The sequence below is a fragment of the Pleurodeles waltl genome, chromosome 5, assembly GCF_031143425.1.
Source record: "Pleurodeles waltl isolate 20211129_DDA chromosome 5, aPleWal1.hap1.20221129, whole genome shotgun sequence".
NCBI lineage: Eukaryota > Metazoa > Chordata > Amphibia > Caudata > Salamandridae > Pleurodeles > Pleurodeles waltl.
The window spans coordinates 762,796,060-762,814,752 of record NC_090444.1 but is presented as its reverse complement, the minus strand read 5'-3'; positions in this window follow the sequence as shown (position 1 = coordinate 762,814,752).

The following is an 18,693-nucleotide window of genomic DNA, read 5'->3' as shown; positions in this document are numbered from 1 at the left end:
GGTGGATTTAGCCACACTAGCTGCCTGGCCGCCTAACATGCAAAAATACAGGCAGCAGCTCTTTATTAATGGGACAAGTGTAGAGGGCCTGAGGGATACAGGTGCCAGTGTCACCATGGTGACAGAGAAACTGGTTTCCCCTGGCCAATACCTGACTGGAAAAACTTATACAGTCACCAACGCTGACAATCAGACTAAAGCACATCCCATGGCAATGGTAACTTTAGAATGGGGAGGGGTCAATGGCCTGAAACAGGTGGTGGTCTCCTCAAACATCCCAGTAGACTGTCTGCTTGGAAATGACCTGGAGTCCTCAGCATGGGCTGAGGTAGAACTAAAAACCCATGCAGCCATGCTGGGTATCCCTGAACTGGTGTGTGTAAAAACAAGAGCACAATGCAAGGCACAGGGTGAAAAAGTAGAGCTGGAGTCTGGAAAAATGGCCCAGCCTACCAAGAGAAAAGGAAAGTCAGTTGGGAAACCAACTGCAACACAGTCAGAAAAAGAGAACCTCTCTTCTCAGGAAGAAGTTCTGCCCTCTGAGGGAACTGAGCCTTTGGAGCTTGAACCTTATCAGGTTGAGCTCTTAGGCCCAGGGGGACCCTCAAGGGAAGAGCTGTGTAAGGGACAAGAAACCTGTCCCTCTCTTGAAGGCCTTAGGCAGCAAGCTGCTGAAGAGTCCAAGGGCAAGAAAAATGGAACACATAGGGTCTATTGGGAAGATGGACTCCTGTACACTGAGGCCAGAGACCCCAAACCTGGTGCCACTAGGAGAGTGGTAGTGCCTCAGTCGTTCAGAGAGTTTATTCTGACCTTAGCCCATGATATTCCCCTTGCTGGGCATTTGGGACAAACCAAGACGTGGGAGAGGTTAGTCAACCACTTCTACTGGCCCAATATGTCCCAGAAGGTTAAGGAGTTTTGTCTCTCCTGCCCCACCTGTCAATCCAGTGGTAAGACAGGTGGGCACCCAAAGGCCCCCCTCATTCCACTTCCAGTGGTGGGGGTCCCCTTTGAAAGAGTGGGTGTGGACATAGTTGGTCCACTGGAACCTCCCACAGCCTCAGGAAATATGTACATCCTAGTAGTAGTGGATCATGCTACTAGGTATCCTGAAGCTATTCCCCTTAGGTCGACTACTGCCCCTGCAGTAGCCAAGGCCCTCATTGGTATCTTTACCAGAGTGGGTTTCCCTAAGGAGGTGGTGTCTGACAGAGGTACCAACTTCATGTCAGCATACCTAAAACACATGTGGAATGAGTGTGGAGTGACTTACAAATTCACTACACCATACCATCCACAAACTAATGGCTTAGTTGAGAGATTCAACAAGACATTAAAAGGCATGATCATGGGGCTCCCAGAAAAACTCAAAAGGAGATGGGATGTCCTCTTGCCATGTCTGCTTTTTGCTTACAGAGAGGTGCCACAGAAGGGAGTAGGATTCTCACTCTTTGAACTTCTGTGTGGTCACCCTGTAAGGGGACCACTTGCTCTTGTTAAAGAAGGCTGGGAGAGACCTCTTCATGAGCCTAAACAAGACATAGTGGACTATGTACTTGGCCTTCGCTCTAGAATGGCAGAGTACATGGAAAAGGCAACCAAAAACCTTGAGGCCAGCCAACAGCTCCAGAAGTTTTGGTATGACCAAAAGGCTGCACTGGTTGAGTTCCAACCAGGGCAGAAAGTCTGGGTTCTGGAGCCTGTGGCTCCCAGGGCACTCCAGGACAAATGGAGTGGCCCTTACCCAGTGCTAGAAAGGAAGAGTCAGGTCACCTACCTGGTGGACCTGGGCACAAGCAGGAGCCCCAAGAGGGTGATCCATGTGAACCGCCTTAAGCTCTTCCATGACAGGGCTGATGTAAATCTGTTGATGGTAACAGATGAGGATCAGGAGGCAGAGAGTGAACCTCTCCCTGATCTTCTATCATCAGACCCAAAAGATGGCTCAGTAGATGGGGTGATCTACTCAGACACCCTCTCTGGCCAACAGCAAGCTGATTGTAGGAGAGTCCTACAACAGTTTCCTGAACTCTTCTCCTTAACCCCTGGTCAGACACACCTGTGTACCCATGATGTGGACACAGGAGACAGCATGCCTGTCAAAAACAAAATCTTTAGACAGTCTGACCATGTTAAGGAAAGCATCAAGGTGGAAGTCCACAAGATGCTGGAATTGGGAGTAATTGAGCGCTCTGACAGCCCCTGGGCTAGCCCAGTGGTCTTAGTCCCCAAACCTCACACCAAAGATGGAAAGAAAGAGATGAGGTTTTGTGTGGACTACAGAGGGCTCAACTCTGTCACCAAGACAGATGCTCATCCAATTCCTAGAGCTGATGAGCTCATAGACAAATTAGGTGCTGCCAAATTCTTAAGTACCTTTGACTTGACAGCAGGGTACTGGCAAATAAAAATGGCACCTGGAGCAAAAGAGAAAACAGCATTCTCCACACCTGATGGCCATTATCAGTTTACTGTTATGCCCTTTGGTTTAAAGAATGCCCCTGCCACCTTCCAAAGGTTGGTGAATCAAGTCCTTGCTGACTTCGAGTCCTTTAGCACAGCTTATCTTGATGATATTGCTGTCTTTAGCTCCACCTGGCAGGATCACCTGGTCCACCTGAAGAAGGTTTTGAAGGCTCTGCAATCTGCAGGCCTCTCTATCAAGGCATCCAAATGCCAGATAGGGCAGGGAACTGTGGTTTACTTGGGCCACCTTGTAGGTGGAGGCCAAGTTCAGCCACTCCAACCCAAGATCCAGACTATTCTGGACTGGGTAGCTCCAAAAACCCAGACTCAAGTCAGGGCATTCCTTGGCTTGACTGGGTATTACAGGAGGTTTGTGAAGGGATATGGATCCATTGTGACAGCCCTCACTGAACTCACCTCCAAGAAAATGCCCAAGAAAGTGAACTGGACTGTGGAATGCCAACAGGCCTTTGACACCCTGAAACAAGCAATGTGCTCAGCACCAGTTCTAAAAGCTCCAGATTATTCTAAGCAGTTCATTGTGCAGACAGATGCCTCTGAACATGGGATAGGGGCAGTTTTGTCCCAAACAAATGATGATGGCCTTGACCAGCCTGTTGCTTTCATTAGCAGGAGGTTACTCCCCAGGGAGCAGCGTTGGAGTGCCATTGAGAAGGAGGCCTTTGCTGTGGTTTGGTCCCTGAAGAAGCTGAGACCATACCTCTTCGGGACTCACTTCCTAGTTCAAACTGACCACAGACCTCTCAAATGGCTGATGCAAATGAAAGGTGAAAATCCTAAACTGTTGAGGTGGTCCATCTCCCTACAGGGAATGGACTTTATAGTGGAACACAGACCTGGGACTGCCCATGCCAATGCAGATGGCCTTTCCAGGTTCTTCCACTTAGAAAATGAAGACTCTCTTGGGAAAGGTTAGTCTCATCCTCTTTCGTTTGGGGGGGGGGGTTGTGTAAGGAAATGCCTCCTTGGCATGGTTGCCCCCTGACTTTTTGCCTTTGCTGATGCTATGTTTACAATTGAAAGTGTGCTGAGGCCTGCTAACCAGGCCCCAGCACCAGTGTTCTTTCCCTAACCTGTACTTTTGTATCCACAATTGGCAGACCCTGGCATCCAGATAAGTCCCTTGTAACTGGTACTTCTAGTACCAAGGGCCCTGATGCCAAGGAAGGTCTCTAAGGGCTGCAGCATGTCTTATGCCACCCTGGAGACCTCTCACTCAGCACAGACACACTGCTTGCCAGCTTGTGTGTGCTAGTGAGGACAAAACGAGTAAGTCGACATGGCACTCCCCTCAGGGTGCCATGCCAGCCTCTCACTGCCTATGCAGTATAGGTAAGACACCCCTCTAGCAGGCCTTACAGCCCTAAGGCAGGGTGCACTATACCATAGGTGAGGGTACCAGTGCATGAGCATGGTACCCCTACAGTGTCTAAACAAAACCTTAGACATTGTAAGTGCAGGGTAGCCATAAGAGTATATGATCTGGGAGTTTGTCAAACACGAACTCCACAGCACCATAATGGCTACACTGAAAACTGGGAAGTTTGGTATCAAACTTCTCAGCACAATAAATGCACACTGATGCCAGTGTACATTTTATTGCAAAATACACCCCAGAGGGCACATTAGAGGTGCCCCCTGAAACTTAACCGACTGTCTGTGTAGGCTGACTAATTCCAGCAGCCTGCCACACTAGAGACATGTTGCTGGCCCCATAGGGAGAGTGCCTTTGTCACTCTGAGGCCAGTAACAAAGCCTGCACTGGGTGGAGATGCTAACACCTCCCCCAGGCAGGAGCTGTGACACCTGGCGGTGAGCCTCAAAGGCTCACCCCTTTGTCACAGCCCAGCAGGGCACTCCAGCTTAGTGGAGTTGCCCGCCCCCTCCGGCCATGGCCCCCACTTTTGGCGGCAAGGCTGGAGGGAACAAAGAAAGCAACAAGGAGGAGTCACTGGCCAGTCAGGACAGCCCCTAAGGTGTCCTGAGCTGAGGTGACTCTAACTTTTAGAAATCCTCCATCTTGCAGATGGAGGATTCCCCCAATAGGGTTAGGATTGTGACCCCCTCCCCTTGGGAGGAGGCACAAAGAGGGTGTACCCACCCTCAGGGCTAGTAGCCATTGGCTACTAACCCCCCAGACCTAAACACGCCCTTAAATTTAGTATTTAAGGGCTACCCTGAACCCTAGAAAATTAGATTCCTGCAACTACAAGAAGAAGGACTGCCTAGCTGAAAACCCCTGCAGAGGAAGACCAGAAGACAACAACTGCCTTGGCTCCAGAAACTCACCGGTCTGTCTCCTGCCTTCTAAAGAACTCTGCTCCAGCGACGTCTTCCAAAGGGACCAGCGACCTCTGAATCCTCTGAGGACTGCCCTGCTTCGACGACGACAAGAAACTCCCGAGGACAGCGGACCTGCTCCAAAAAGACTGCAACTTTATCCAAAGGAGCAACTTTAAAGACCCCTGCAATCTCCCCGCAAGAAGCGTGAGACTTGCAACACTGCACCCGGCGACCCCGACTCGGCTGGTGGAGAACCAACACCTCAGGGAGGACCCCCGGACTACTCTACGACTGTGAGTACCAAAACCTGTCCCCCCTGAGCCCCCACAGCGCCGCCTGCAGAGGGAATCCCGAGGCTTCCCCTGACCGCGACTCTCTGAAACCTAAGTCCCGATGCCTGGAAAAGACCCTGCACCCGCAGCCCCCAGGACCTGAAGGACCGGACTTTCACTGCAGAAGTGACCCCCAGGAGTCCCTCTCCCTTGCCCAAGTGGAGGTTTCCCCGAGGAAGCCCCCCTTGCCTGCCTGCAGCGCTGAAGAGATCCCTTGATCTCTCATTGACTTCCATTGCGAACCCAACGCTTGTTCTAACACTGCACCCGGCCGCCCCCGCGCCGCTGAGGGTGAAATTTCTGTGTGGGCTTGTGTCCCCCCCGGTGCCCTACAAAACCCCCCTGGTCTGCCCTCCGAAGACGCGGGTACTTACCTGCAAGCAGACCGGAACCGGGGCACCCCCTTCTCTCCATTATAGCCTATGCGTTTTGGGCACCACTTTGAACTCTGCACCTGACCGGCCCTGAGCTGCTGGTGTGGTAACTTTGGGGTTGCTCTGAACCCCCAACGGTGGGCTACCTTGGACCAAGAACTGAACCCTGTAAGTGTCTTACTTACCTGGTAAAACTAACAAAAACTTACCTCCCCCAGGAACTGTGAAAATTGCACTGTGTCCACTTTTGAAATAGCTATTTGTGAATAACTTGAAAAGTATACATGCAATTGAAATGATTCAAAGTTCCTAATGTACTTACCTGCAATACCTTTCAAACAAGATATTACATGTTAAATTTGAACCTGTGGTTCTTAAAATAAACTAAGAAAAGATATTTTTCTATACAAAACCTATTGGCTGGATTTGTCTCTGAGTGTGTGTACTTCATTTATTGTCTATGTGTATGTACAACAAATGCTTAACACTACTCCTTGGATAAGCCTACTGCTCGACCACACTACCACAAAATAGAGCATTAGTATTATCTATTTTTACCACTATTTTACCTCTAAGGGGAACCCTTGGACTCTGTGCATGCTATTCCTTACTTTGAAATAGCACATACAGAGCCAACTTCCTACATTGGTGGATCAGCGGTGGGGTACAAGACTTTGCATTTGCTGGACTACTCAGCCAATACCTGATCACACGACAAATTCCAAAATTGTCATTAGAAATTGATTTTTGCAATTTGAAAAGTTTTCTAAATTCTTAAAAGACCTGCTAGGGCCTTGTGTTAGATCCTGTTTAGCATTTCTTTTAGAGTTTAAAAGTTTGTAAAAGTTTGAATTAGATTCTAGAACCAGTTTTAGATTCTTAAAAAGTATTCCAACTTTTAGAAGCAAAATGTCTAGCACAGATGTGACTGTGGTGGAACTCGACACCACACCTTACCTCCATCTACAGATGAGAGAGCTAAGGTCACTCTGTAAACTAAAGAAAATAGCAATGGGCCCCAAACCTACCAAAGTACAGCTCCAGGAGCTTTTGGCAGAGTTTGAAAAGACCAACCCCTCTGAGGATGGCAACTCAGAGGATGAAGATAGTGACTTGGAGGGAAATTCCCCCCCTCCAGTCCTACTTAGGGAGAGCAGGGCTTCTCAAGCCCTGACTCCACAAATAATAGTCAGAGATGCTGGTTCCCTCACAGGAGGGACCAACAACTCTGAAATCACTGAGGATAACTCCAGTGAAGAGGACATCCAGTTAGCCAGGATGGCCAAAAGATTGGCTTTGGAAAGACAGATCCTAGCCATAGAGAGGGAAAGACAAGAGATGGGCCTAGGACCCATCAATGGTGGCAGCAACATAAATAGGGTCAGAGATTCTCCTGACATGTTGAAAATCCCTAAAGGGATTGTAACTAAATATGAAGATGGTGATGACATCACCAAATGGTTCACAGCTTTTGAGAGGGCTTGTGTAACCAGAAAAGTGAACAAATCTCACTGGGGTGCTCTCCTTTGGGAAATGTTCACAGGAAAGTGTAGGGATAGACTCCTCACACTCTCTGGAAAAGATGCAGAATCTTATGACCTCATGAAGGGTACCCTGATTGAGGGCTTTGGATTCTCCACTGAGGAGTATAGGATTAGATTCAGGGGGGCTCAAAAATCCTCGAGCCAGACCTGGGTTGACTTTGTAGACTACTCAGTAAAAACACTAGATGGTTGGATTCAAGGCAGTGGTGTAAGTAATTATGATGGGCTGTACAATTTATTTGTGAAAGAACACCTGTTAAGTAATTGTTTCAATGATAAACTGCATCAGCATCTGGTAGACCTAGGACCAATTTCTCCCCAAGAATTGGGAAAGAAGGCGGACCATTGGGTCAAGACAAGGGTGTCCAAAACTTCCACAGGGGGTGACCAAAAGAAAGGGGTCACAAAACCTCCCCAGGGGAAAGGTGGTGAGACAGCCAAAAATAAAAATAGTAAAGAGTCTTCTACAGGCCCCCAAAAACCTGCACAGGAGGGTGGGCCCAGAGCCTCTTCACAAAACAATCCTGGGTACAAGGGTAAAAACTTTGATCCCAAAAAGGCCTGGTGTCGAAACTGTAGTTAGTCTGGACACCAAACTGGAGACAAGGCCTGTCCCAAGAAAAGTTCCACTCCAAACTCCAATCCAGGTAACACTGGAATGGCTAGTCTCCAAGTGGGATCAACAGTGTGCCCAGAGCAAATCAGGGTCCACACTGAAGCTACTCTAGTCTCTGAGGGTAGGGTGGATTTAGCCACACTAGCTGCCTGGCCGCCTAACATGCAAAAATACAGGCAGCAGCTCTTTATTAATGGGACAAGTGTAGAGGGCCTGAGGGATACAGGTGCCAGTGTCACCATGGTGACAGAGAAACTGGTTTCCCCTGGCCAATACCTGACTGGAAAAACTTATACAGTCACCAACGCTGACAATCAGACTAAAGCACATCCCATGGCAATGGTAACTTTAGAATGGGGAGGGGTCAATGGCCTGAAACAGGTGGTGGTCTCCTCAAACATCCCAGTAGACTGTCTGCTTGGAAATGACCTGGAGTCCTCAGCATGGGCTGAGGTAGAACTAAAAACCCATGCAGCCATGCTGGGTATCCCTGAACTGGTGTGTGTAAAAACAAGAGCACAATGCAAGGCACAGGGTGAAAAAGTAGAGCTGGAGTCTGGAAAAATGGCCCAGCCTACCAAGAGAAAAGGAAAGTCAGTTGGGAAACCAACTGCAACACAGTCAGAAAAAGAGAACCTCTCTTCTCAGGAAGAAGTTCTGCCCTCTGAGGGAACTGAGCCTTTGGAGCTTGAACCTTATCAGGTTGAGCTCTTAGGCCCAGGGGGACCCTCAAGGGAAGAGCTGTGTAAGGGACAAGAAACCTGTCCCTCTCTTGAAGGCCTTAGGCAGCAAGCTGCTGAAGAGTCCAAGGGCAAGAAAAATGGAACACATAGGGTCTATTGGGAAGATGGACTCCTGTACACTGAGGCCAGAGACCCCAAACCTGGTGCCACTAGGAGAGTGGTAGTGCCTCAGTCGTTCAGAGAGTTTATTCTGACCTTAGCCCATGATATTCCCCTTGCTGGGCATTTGGGACAAACCAAGACGTGGGAGAGGTTAGTCAACCACTTCTACTGGCCCAATATGTCCCAGAAGGTTAAGGAGTTTTGTCTCTCCTGCCCCACCTGTCAATCCAGTGGTAAGACAGGTGGGCACCCAAAGGCCCCCCTCATTCCACTTCCAGTGGTGGGGGTCCCCTTTGAAAGAGTGGGTGTGGACATAGTTGGTCCACTGGAACCTCCCACAGCCTCAGGAAATATGTACATCCTAGTAGTAGTGGATCATGCTACTAGGTATCCTGAAGCTATTCCCCTTAGGTCGACTACTGCCCCTGCAGTAGCCAAGGCCCTCATTGGTATCTTTACCAGAGTGGGTTTCCCTAAGGAGGTGGTGTCTGACAGAGGTACCAACTTCATGTCAGCATACCTAAAACACATGTGGAATGAGTGTGGAGTGACTTACAAATTCACTACACCATACCATCCACAAACTAATGGCTTAGTTGAGAGATTCAACAAGACATTAAAAGGCATGATCATGGGGCTCCCAGAAAAACTCAAAAGGAGATGGGATGTCCTCTTGCCATGTCTGCTTTTTGCTTACAGAGAGGTGCCACAGAAGGGAGTAGGATTCTCACTCTTTGAACTTCTGTGTGGTCACCCTGTAAGGGGACCACTTGCTCTTGTTAAAGAAGGCTGGGAGAGACCTCTTCATGAGCCTAAACAAGACATAGTGGACTATGTACTTGGCCTTCGCTCTAGAATGGCAGAGTACATGGAAAAGGCAACCAAAAACCTTGAGGCCAGCCAACAGCTCCAGAAGTTTTGGTATGACCAAAAGGCTGCACTGGTTGAGTTCCAACCAGGGCAGAAAGTCTGGGTTCTGGAGCCTGTGGCTCCCAGGGCACTCCAGGACAAATGGAGTGGCCCTTACCCAGTGCTAGAAAGGAAGAGTCAGGTCACCTACCTGGTGGACCTGGGCACAAGCAGGAGCCCCAAGAGGGTGATCCATGTGAACCGCCTTAAGCTCTTCCATGACAGGGCTGATGTAAATCTGTTGATGGTAACAGATGAGGATCAGGAGGCAGAGAGTGAACCTCTCCCTGATCTTCTATCATCAGACCCAAAAGATGGCTCAGTAGATGGGGTGATCTACTCAGACACCCTCTCTGGCCAACAGCAAGCTGATTGTAGGAGAGTCCTACAACAGTTTCCTGAACTCTTCTCCTTAACCCCTGGTCAGACACACCTGTGTACCCATGATGTGGACACAGGAGACAGCATGCCTGTCAAAAACAAAATCTTTAGACAGTCTGACCATGTTAAGGAAAGCATCAAGGTGGAAGTCCACAAGATGCTGGAATTGGGAGTAATTGAGCGCTCTGACAGCCCCTGGGCTAGCCCAGTGGTCTTAGTCCCCAAACCTCACACCAAAGATGGAAAGAAAGAGATGAGGTTTTGTGTGGACTACAGAGGGCTCAACTCTGTCACCAAGACAGATGCTCATCCAATTCCTAGAGCTGATGAGCTCATAGACAAATTAGGTGCTGCCAAATTCTTAAGTACCTTTGACTTGACAGCAGGGTACTGGCAAATAAAAATGGCACCTGGAGCAAAAGAGAAAACAGCATTCTCCACACCTGATGGCCATTATCAGTTTACTGTTATGCCCTTTGGTTTAAAGAATGCCCCTGCCACCTTCCAAAGGTTGGTGAATCAAGTCCTTGCTGACTTCGAGTCCTTTAGCACAGCTTATCTTGATGATATTGCTGTCTTTAGCTCCACCTGGCAGGATCACCTGGTCCACCTGAAGAAGGTTTTGAAGGCTCTGCAATCTGCAGGCCTCTCTATCAAGGCATCCAAATGCCAGATAGGGCAGGGAACTGTGGTTTACTTGGGCCACCTTGTAGGTGGAGGCCAAGTTCAGCCACTCCAACCCAAGATCCAGACTATTCTGGACTGGGTAGCTCCAAAAACCCAGACTCAAGTCAGGGCATTCCTTGGCTTGACTGGGTATTACAGGAGGTTTGTGAAGGGATATGGATCCATTGTGACAGCCCTCACTGAACTCACCTCCAAGAAAATGCCCAAGAAAGTGAACTGGACTGTGGAATGCCAACAGGCCTTTGACACCCTGAAACAAGCAATGTGCTCAGCACCAGTTCTAAAAGCTCCAGATTATTCTAAGCAGTTCATTGTGCAGACAGATGCCTCTGAACATGGGATAGGGGCAGTTTTGTCCCAAACAAATGATGATGGCCTTGACCAGCCTGTTGCTTTCATTAGCAGGAGGTTACTCCCCAGGGAGCAGCGTTGGAGTGCCATTGAGAAGGAGGCCTTTGCTGTGGTTTGGTCCCTGAAGAAGCTGAGACCATACCTCTTCGGGACTCACTTCCTAGTTCAAACTGACCACAGACCTCTCAAATGGCTGATGCAAATGAAAGGTGAAAATCCTAAACTGTTGAGGTGGTCCATCTCCCTACAGGGAATGGACTTTATAGTGGAACACAGACCTGGGACTGCCCATGCCAATGCAGATGGCCTTTCCAGGTTCTTCCACTTAGAAAATGAAGACTCTCTTGGGAAAGGTTAGTCTCATCCTCTTTCGTTTGGGGGGGGGTTGTGTAAGGAAATGCCTCCTTGGCATGGTTGCCCCCTGACTTTTTGCCTTTGCTGATGCTATGTTTACAATTGAAAGTGTGCTGAGGCCTGCTAACCAGGCCCCAGCACCAGTGTTCTTTCCCTAACCTGTACTTTTGTATCCACAATTGGCAGACCCTGGCATCCAGATAAGTCCCTTGTAACTGGTACTTCTAGTACCAAGGGCCCTGATGCCAAGGAAGGTCTCTAAGGGCTGCAGCATGTCTTATGCCACCCTGGAGACCTCTCACTCAGCACAGACACACTGCTTGCCAGCTTGTGTGTGCTAGTGAGGACAAAACGAGTAAGTCGACATGGCACTCCCCTCAGGGTGCCATGCCAGCCTCTCACTGCCTATGCAGTATAGGTAAGACACCCCTCTAGCAGGCCTTACAGCCCTAAGGCAGGGTGCACTATACCATAGGTGAGGGTACCAGTGCATGAGCATGGTACCCCTACAGTGTCTAAACAAAACCTTAGACATTGTAAGTGCAGGGTAGCCATAAGAGTATATGATCTGGGAGTTTGTCAAACACGAACTCCACAGCACCATAATGGCTACACTGAAAACTGGGAAGTTTGGTATCAAACTTCTCAGCACAATAAATGCACACTGATGCCAGTGTACATTTTATTGCAAAATACACCCCAGAGGGCACATTAGAGGTGCCCCCTGAAACTTAACCGACTGTCTGTGTAGGCTGACTAATTCCAGCAGCCTGCCACACTAGAGACATGTTGCTGGCCCCATAGGGAGAGGGCCTTTGTCACTCTGAGGCCAGTAACAAAGCCTGCACTGGGTGGAGATGCTAACACCTCCCCCAGGCAGGAGCTGTGACACCTGGCGGTGAGCCTCAAAGGCTCACCCCTTTGTCACAGCCCAGCAGGGCACTCCAGCTTAGTGGAGTTGCCCGCCCCCTCCGGCCATGGCCCCCACTTTTGGCGGCAAGGCTGGAGGGAACAAAGAAAGCAACAAGGAGGAGTCACTGGCCAGTCAGGACAGCCCCTAAGGTGTCCTGAGCTGAGGTGACTCTAACTTTTAGAAATCCTCCATCTTGCAGATGGAGGATTCCCCCAATAGGGTTAGGATTGTGACCCCCTCCCCTTGGGAGGAGGCACAAAGAGGGTGTACCCACCCTCAGGGCTAATAGCCATTGGCTACTAACCCCCCAGACCTAAACACGCCCTTAAATTTAGTATTTAAGGGCTACCCTGAACCCTAGAAAATTAGATTCCTGCAACTACAAGAAGAAGGACTGCCTAGCTGAAAACCCCTGCAGAGGAAGACCAGAAGACAACAACTGCCTTGGCTCCAGAAACTCACCGGTCTGTCTCCTGCCTTCTAAAGAACTCTGCTCCAGCGACGTCTTCCAAAGGGACCAGCGACCTCTGAATCCTCTGAGGACTGCCCTGCTTCGACGACGACAAGAAACTCCCGAGGACAGCGGACCTGCTCCAAAAAGACTGCAACTTTATCCAAAGGAGCAACTTTAAAGACCCCTGCAATCTCCCCGCAAGAAGCGTGAGACTTGCAACACTGCACCCGGCGACCCCGACTCGGCTGGTGGAGAACCAACACCTCAGGGAGGACCCCCGGACTACTCTACGACTGTGAGTACCAAAACCTGTCCCCCCTGAGCCCCCACAGCGCCGCCTGCAGAGGGAATCCCGAGGCTTCCCCTGACCGCGACTCTCTGAAACCTAAGTCCCGATGCCTGGAAAAGACCCTGCACCCGCAGCCCCCAGGACCTGAAGGACCGGACTTTCACTGCAGAAGTGACCCCCAGGAGTCCCTCTCCCTTGCCCAAGTGGAGGTTTCCCCGAGGAAGCCCCCCTTGCCTGCCTGCAGCGCTGAAGAGATCCCTTGATCTCTCATTGACTTCCATTGCGAACCCAACGCTTGTTCTAACACTGCACCCGGCCGCCCCTGCGCCGCTGAGGGTGAAATTTCTGTGTGGGCTTGTGTCCCCCCCGTTGCCCTACAAAACCCCCCTGGTCTGCCCTCCGAAGACGCGGGTACTTACCTGCAAGCAGACCGGAACCGGGGCACCCCCTTCTCTCCATTATAGCCTATGCGTTTTGGGCACCACTTTGAACTCTGCACCTGACCGGCCCTGAGCTGCTGGTGTGGTAACTTTGGGGTTGCTCTGAACCCCCAACGGTGGGCTACCTTGGACCAAGAACTGAACCCTGTAAGTGTCTTACTTACCTGGTAAAACTAACAAAAACTTACCTCCCCCAGGAACTGTGAAAATTGCACTGTGTCCACTTTTGAAATAGCTATTTGTGAATAACTTGAAAAGTATACATGCAATTGAAATGATTCAAAGTTCCTAATGTACTTACCTGCAATACCTTTCAAACAAGATATTACATGTTAAATTTGAACCTGTGGTTCTTAAAATAAACTAAGAAAAGATATTTTTCTATACAAAACCTATTGGCTGGATTTGTCTCTGAGTGTGTGTACTTCATTTATTGTCTATGTGTATGTACAACAAATGCTTAACACTACTCCTTGGATAAGCCTACTGCTCGACCACACTACCACAAAATAGAGCATTAGTATTATCTATTTTTACCACTATTTTACCTCTAAGGGGAACCCTTGGACTCTGTGCATGCTATTCCTTACTTTGAAATAGCACATACAGAGCCAACTTCCTACATTGGTGGATCAGCGGTGGGGTACAAGACTTTGCATTTGCTGGACTACTCAGCCAATACCTGATCACACGACAAATTCCAAAATTGTCATTAGAAATTGATTTTTGCAATTTGAAAAGTTTTCTAAATTCTTAAAAGACCTGCTAGGGCCTTGTGTTAGATCCTGTTTAGCATTTCTTTTAGAGTTTAAAAGTTTGTAAAAGTTTGAATTAGATTCTAGAACCAGTTTTAGATTCTTAAAAAGTATTCCAACTTTTAGAAGCAAAATGTCTAGCACAGATGTGACTGTGGTGGAACTCGACACCACACCTTACCTCCATCTACAGATGAGAGAGCTAAGGTCACTCTGTAAACTAAAGAAAATAGCAATGGGCCCCAAACCTACCAAAGTACAGCTCCAGGAGCTTTTGGCAGAGTTTGAAAAGACCAACCCCTCTGAGGATGGCAACTCAGAGGATGAAGATAGTGACTTGGAGGGAAATTCCCCCCCTCCAGTCCTACTTAGGGAGAGCAGGGCTTCTCAAGCCCTGACTCCACAAATAATAGTCAGAGATGCTGGTTCCCTCACAGGAGGGACCAACAACTCTGAAATCACTGAGGATAACTCCAGTGAAGAGGACATCCAGTTAGCCAGGATGGCCAAAAGATTGGCTTTGGAAAGACAGATCCTAGCCATAGAGAGGGAAAGACAAGAGATGGGCCTAGGACCCATCAATGGTGGCAGCAACATAAATAGGGTCAGAGATTCTCCTGACATGTTGAAAATCCCTAAAGGGATTGTAACTAAATATGAAGATGGTGATGACATCACCAAATGGTTCACAGCTTTTGAGAGGGCTTGTGTAACCAGAAAAGTGAACAAATCTCACTGGGGTGCTCTCCTTTGGGAAATGTTCACAGGAAAGTGTAGGGATAGACTCCTCACACTCTCTGGAAAAGATGCAGAATCTTATGACCTCATGAAGGGTACCCTGATTGAGGGCTTTGGATTCTCCACTGAGGAGTATAGGATTAGATTCAGGGGGGCTCAAAAATCCTCGAGCCAGACCTGGGTTGACTTTGTAGACTACTCAGTAAAAACACTAGATGGTTGGATTCAAGGCAGTGGTGTAAGTAATTATGATGGGCTGTACAATTTATTTGTGAAAGAACACCTGTTAAGTAATTGTTTCAATGATAAACTGCATCAGCATCTGGTAGACCTAGGACCAATTTCTCCCCAAGAATTGGGAAAGAAGGCGGACCATTGGGTCAAGACAAGGGTGTCCAAAACTTCCACAGGGGGTGACCAAAAGAAAGGGGTCACAAAACCTCCCCAGGGGAAAGGTGGTGAGACAGCCAAAAATAAAAATAGTAAAGAGTCTTCTACAGGCCCCCAAAAACCTGCACAGGAGGGTGGGCCCAGAGCCTCTTCACAAAACAATCCTGGGTACAAGGGTAAAAACTTTGATCCCAAAAAGGCCTGGTGTCGAAACTGTAGTCAGTCTGGACACCAAACTGGAGACAAGGCCTGTCCCAAGAAAAGTTCCACTCCAAACTCCAATCCAGGTAACACTGGAATGGCTAGTCTCCAAGTGGGATCAACAGTGTGCCCAGAGCAAATCAGGGTCCACACTGAAGCTACTCTAGTCTCTGAGGGTGGGGTGGATTTAGCCACACTAGCTGCCTGGCCGCCTAACATGCAAAAATACAGGCAGCAGCTCTTTATTAATGGGACAAGTGTAGAGGGCCTGAGGGATACAGGTGCCAGTGTCACCATGGTGACAGAGAAACTGGTTTCCCCTGGCCAATACCTGACTGGAAAAACGTATACAGTCACCAACGCTGACAATCAGACTAAAGCACATCCCATGGCAATGGTAACTTTAGAATGGGGAGGGGTCAATGGCCTGAAACAGGTGGTGGTCTCCTCAAACATCCCAGTAGACTGTCTGCTTGGAAATGACCTGGAGTCCTCAGCATGGGCTGAGGTAGAACTAAAAACCCATGCGGCCATGCTGGGTATCCCTGAACTGGTGTGTGTAAAAACAAGAGCACAATGCAAGGCACAGGGTGAAAAAGTAGAGCTGGAGTCTGGAAAAATGGCCCAGCCTACCAAGAGAAAAGGAAAGTCAGTTGGGAAACCAACTGCAACACAGTCAGAAAAAGAGAACCTCTCTTCTCAGGAAGAAGTTCTGCCCTCTGAGGGAACTGAGCCTTTGGAGCTTGAACCTTATCAGGTTGAGCTCTTAGGCCCAGGGGGACCCTCAAGGGAAGAGCTGTGTAAGGGACAAGAAACCTGTCCCTCTCTTGAAGGCCTTAGGCAGCAAGCTGCTGAAGAGTCCAAGGGCAAGAAAAATGGAACACATAGGGTCTATTGGGAAGATGGACTCCTGTACACTGAGGCCAGAGACCCCAAACCTGGTGCCACTAGGAGAGTGGTAGTGCCTCAGTCGTTCAGAGAGTTTATTCTGACCTTAGCCCATGATATTCCCCTTGCTGGGCATTTGGGACAAACCAAGACGTGGGAGAGGTTAGTCAACCACTTCTACTGGCCCAATATGTCCCAGAAGGTTAAGGAGTTTTGTCTCTCCTGCCCCACCTGTCAATCCAGTGGTAAGACAGGTGGGCACCCAAAGGCCCCCCTCAGTCCACTTCCAGTGGTGGGGGTCCCCTTTGAAAGAGTGGGTGTGGACATAGTTGGTCCACTGGAACCTCCCACAGCCTCAGGAAATATGTACATCCTAGTAGTAGTGGTTCATGCTACTAGGTATCCTGAAGCTATTCCCCTTAGGTCGACTACTGCCCCTGCAGTAGCCAAGGCCCTCATTGGTATCTTTACCAGAGTGGGTTTCCCTAAGGAGGTGGTGTCTGACAGAGGTACCAACTTCATGTCAGCATACCTAAAACACATGTGGAATGAGTGTGGAGTGACTTACAAATTCACTACACCATACCATCCACAAACTAATGGCTTAGTTGAGAGATTCAACAAGACATTAAAAGGCATGATCATGGGGCTCCCAGAAAAACTCAAAAGGAGATGGGATGTCCTCTTGCCATGTCTGCTTTTTGCTTACAGAGAGGTGCCACAGAAGGGAGTAGGATTCTCACCCTTTGAACTTCTGTTTGGTCACCCTGTAAGGGGACCACTTGCTCTTGTTAAAGAAGGCTGGGAGAGACCTCTTCATGAGCCTAAACAAGACATAGTGGACTATGTACTTGGCCTTCGCTCTAGAATGGCAGAGTACATGGAAAAGGCAACCAAAAACCTTGAGGCCAGCCAACAGCTCCAGAAGTTTTGGTATGACCAAAAGGCTGCACTGGTTGAGTTCCAACCAGGGCAGAAAGTCTGGGTTCTGGAGCCTGTGGCTCCCAGGGCACTCCAGGACAAATGGAGTGGCCCTTACCCAGTGCTAGAAAGGAAGAGTCAGGTCACCTACCTGGTGGACCTGGGCACAAGCAGGAGCCCCAAGAGGGTGATCCATGTGAACCGCCTTAAGGTCCTCCATGACAGGGCTGATGTAAATCTGTTGATGGTAACAGATGAGGATCAGGAGGCAGAGAGTGAACCTCTCCCTGATCTTCTATCATCAGACCCAAAAGATGGCTCAGTAGATGGGGTGATCTACTCAGACACCCTCTCTGGCCAACAGCAAGCTGATTGTAGGAGAGTCCTACAACAGTTTCCTGAACTCTTCTCCTTAACCCCTGGTCAGACACACCTGTGTACCCATGATGTGGACACAGGAGACAGCATGCCTGTCAAAAACAAAATCTTTAGACAGTCTGACCATGTTAAGGAAAGCATCAAGGTGGAAGTCCACAAGATGCTGGAATTGGGAGTAATTGAGCGCTCTGACAGCCCCTGGGCTAGCCCAGTGGTCTTAGTCCCCAAACCTCACACCAAAGATGGAAAGAAAGAGATGAGGTTTTGTGTGGACTACAGAGGGCTCAACTCTGTCACCAAGACAGATGCTCATCCAATTCCTAGAGCTGATGAGCTCATAGACAAATTAGGTGCTGCCAAATTCTTAAGTACCTTTGACTTGACAGCAGGGTACTGGCAAATAAAAATGGCACCTGGAGCAAAAGAGAAAACAGCATTCTCCACACCTGATGGCCATTATCAGTTTACTGTTATGCCCTTTGGTTTAAAGAATGCCCCTGCCACCTTCCAAAGGTTGGTGAATCAAGTCCTTGCTGGCTTGGAGTCCTTTAGCACAGCTTATCTTGATGATATTGCTGTCTTTAGCTCCACCTGGCAGGATCACCTGGTCCACCTGAAGAAGGTTTTGAAGGCTCTGCAATCTGCAGGCCTCTCTATCAAGGCATCCAAATGCCAGATAGGGCAGGGAACTGTGGTTTACTTGGGCCACCTTGTAGGTGGAGGCCAAGTTCAGCCACTCCAACCCAAGATCCAGACTATTCTGGACTGGGTAGCTCCAAAAACCCAGACTCAAGTCAGGGCATTCCTTGGCTTGACTGGGTATTACAGGAGGTTTGTGAAGGGATATGGATCCATTGTGACAGCCCTCACTGAACTCACCTCCAAGAAAATGCCCAAGAAAGTGAACTGGACTGTGGAATGCCAACAGGCCTTTGACACCCTGAAACAAGCAATGTGCTCAGCACCAGTTCTAATAGCTCCAGATTATTCTAAGCAGTTCATTGTGCAGACAGATGCCTCTGAACATGGGATAGGGGCAGTTTTGTCCCAAACAAATGATGATGGCCTTGACCAGCCTGTTGCTTTCATTAGCAGGAGGTTACTCCCCAGGGAGCAGCGTTGGAGTGCCATTGAGAGGGAGGCCTTTGCTGTGGTTTGGT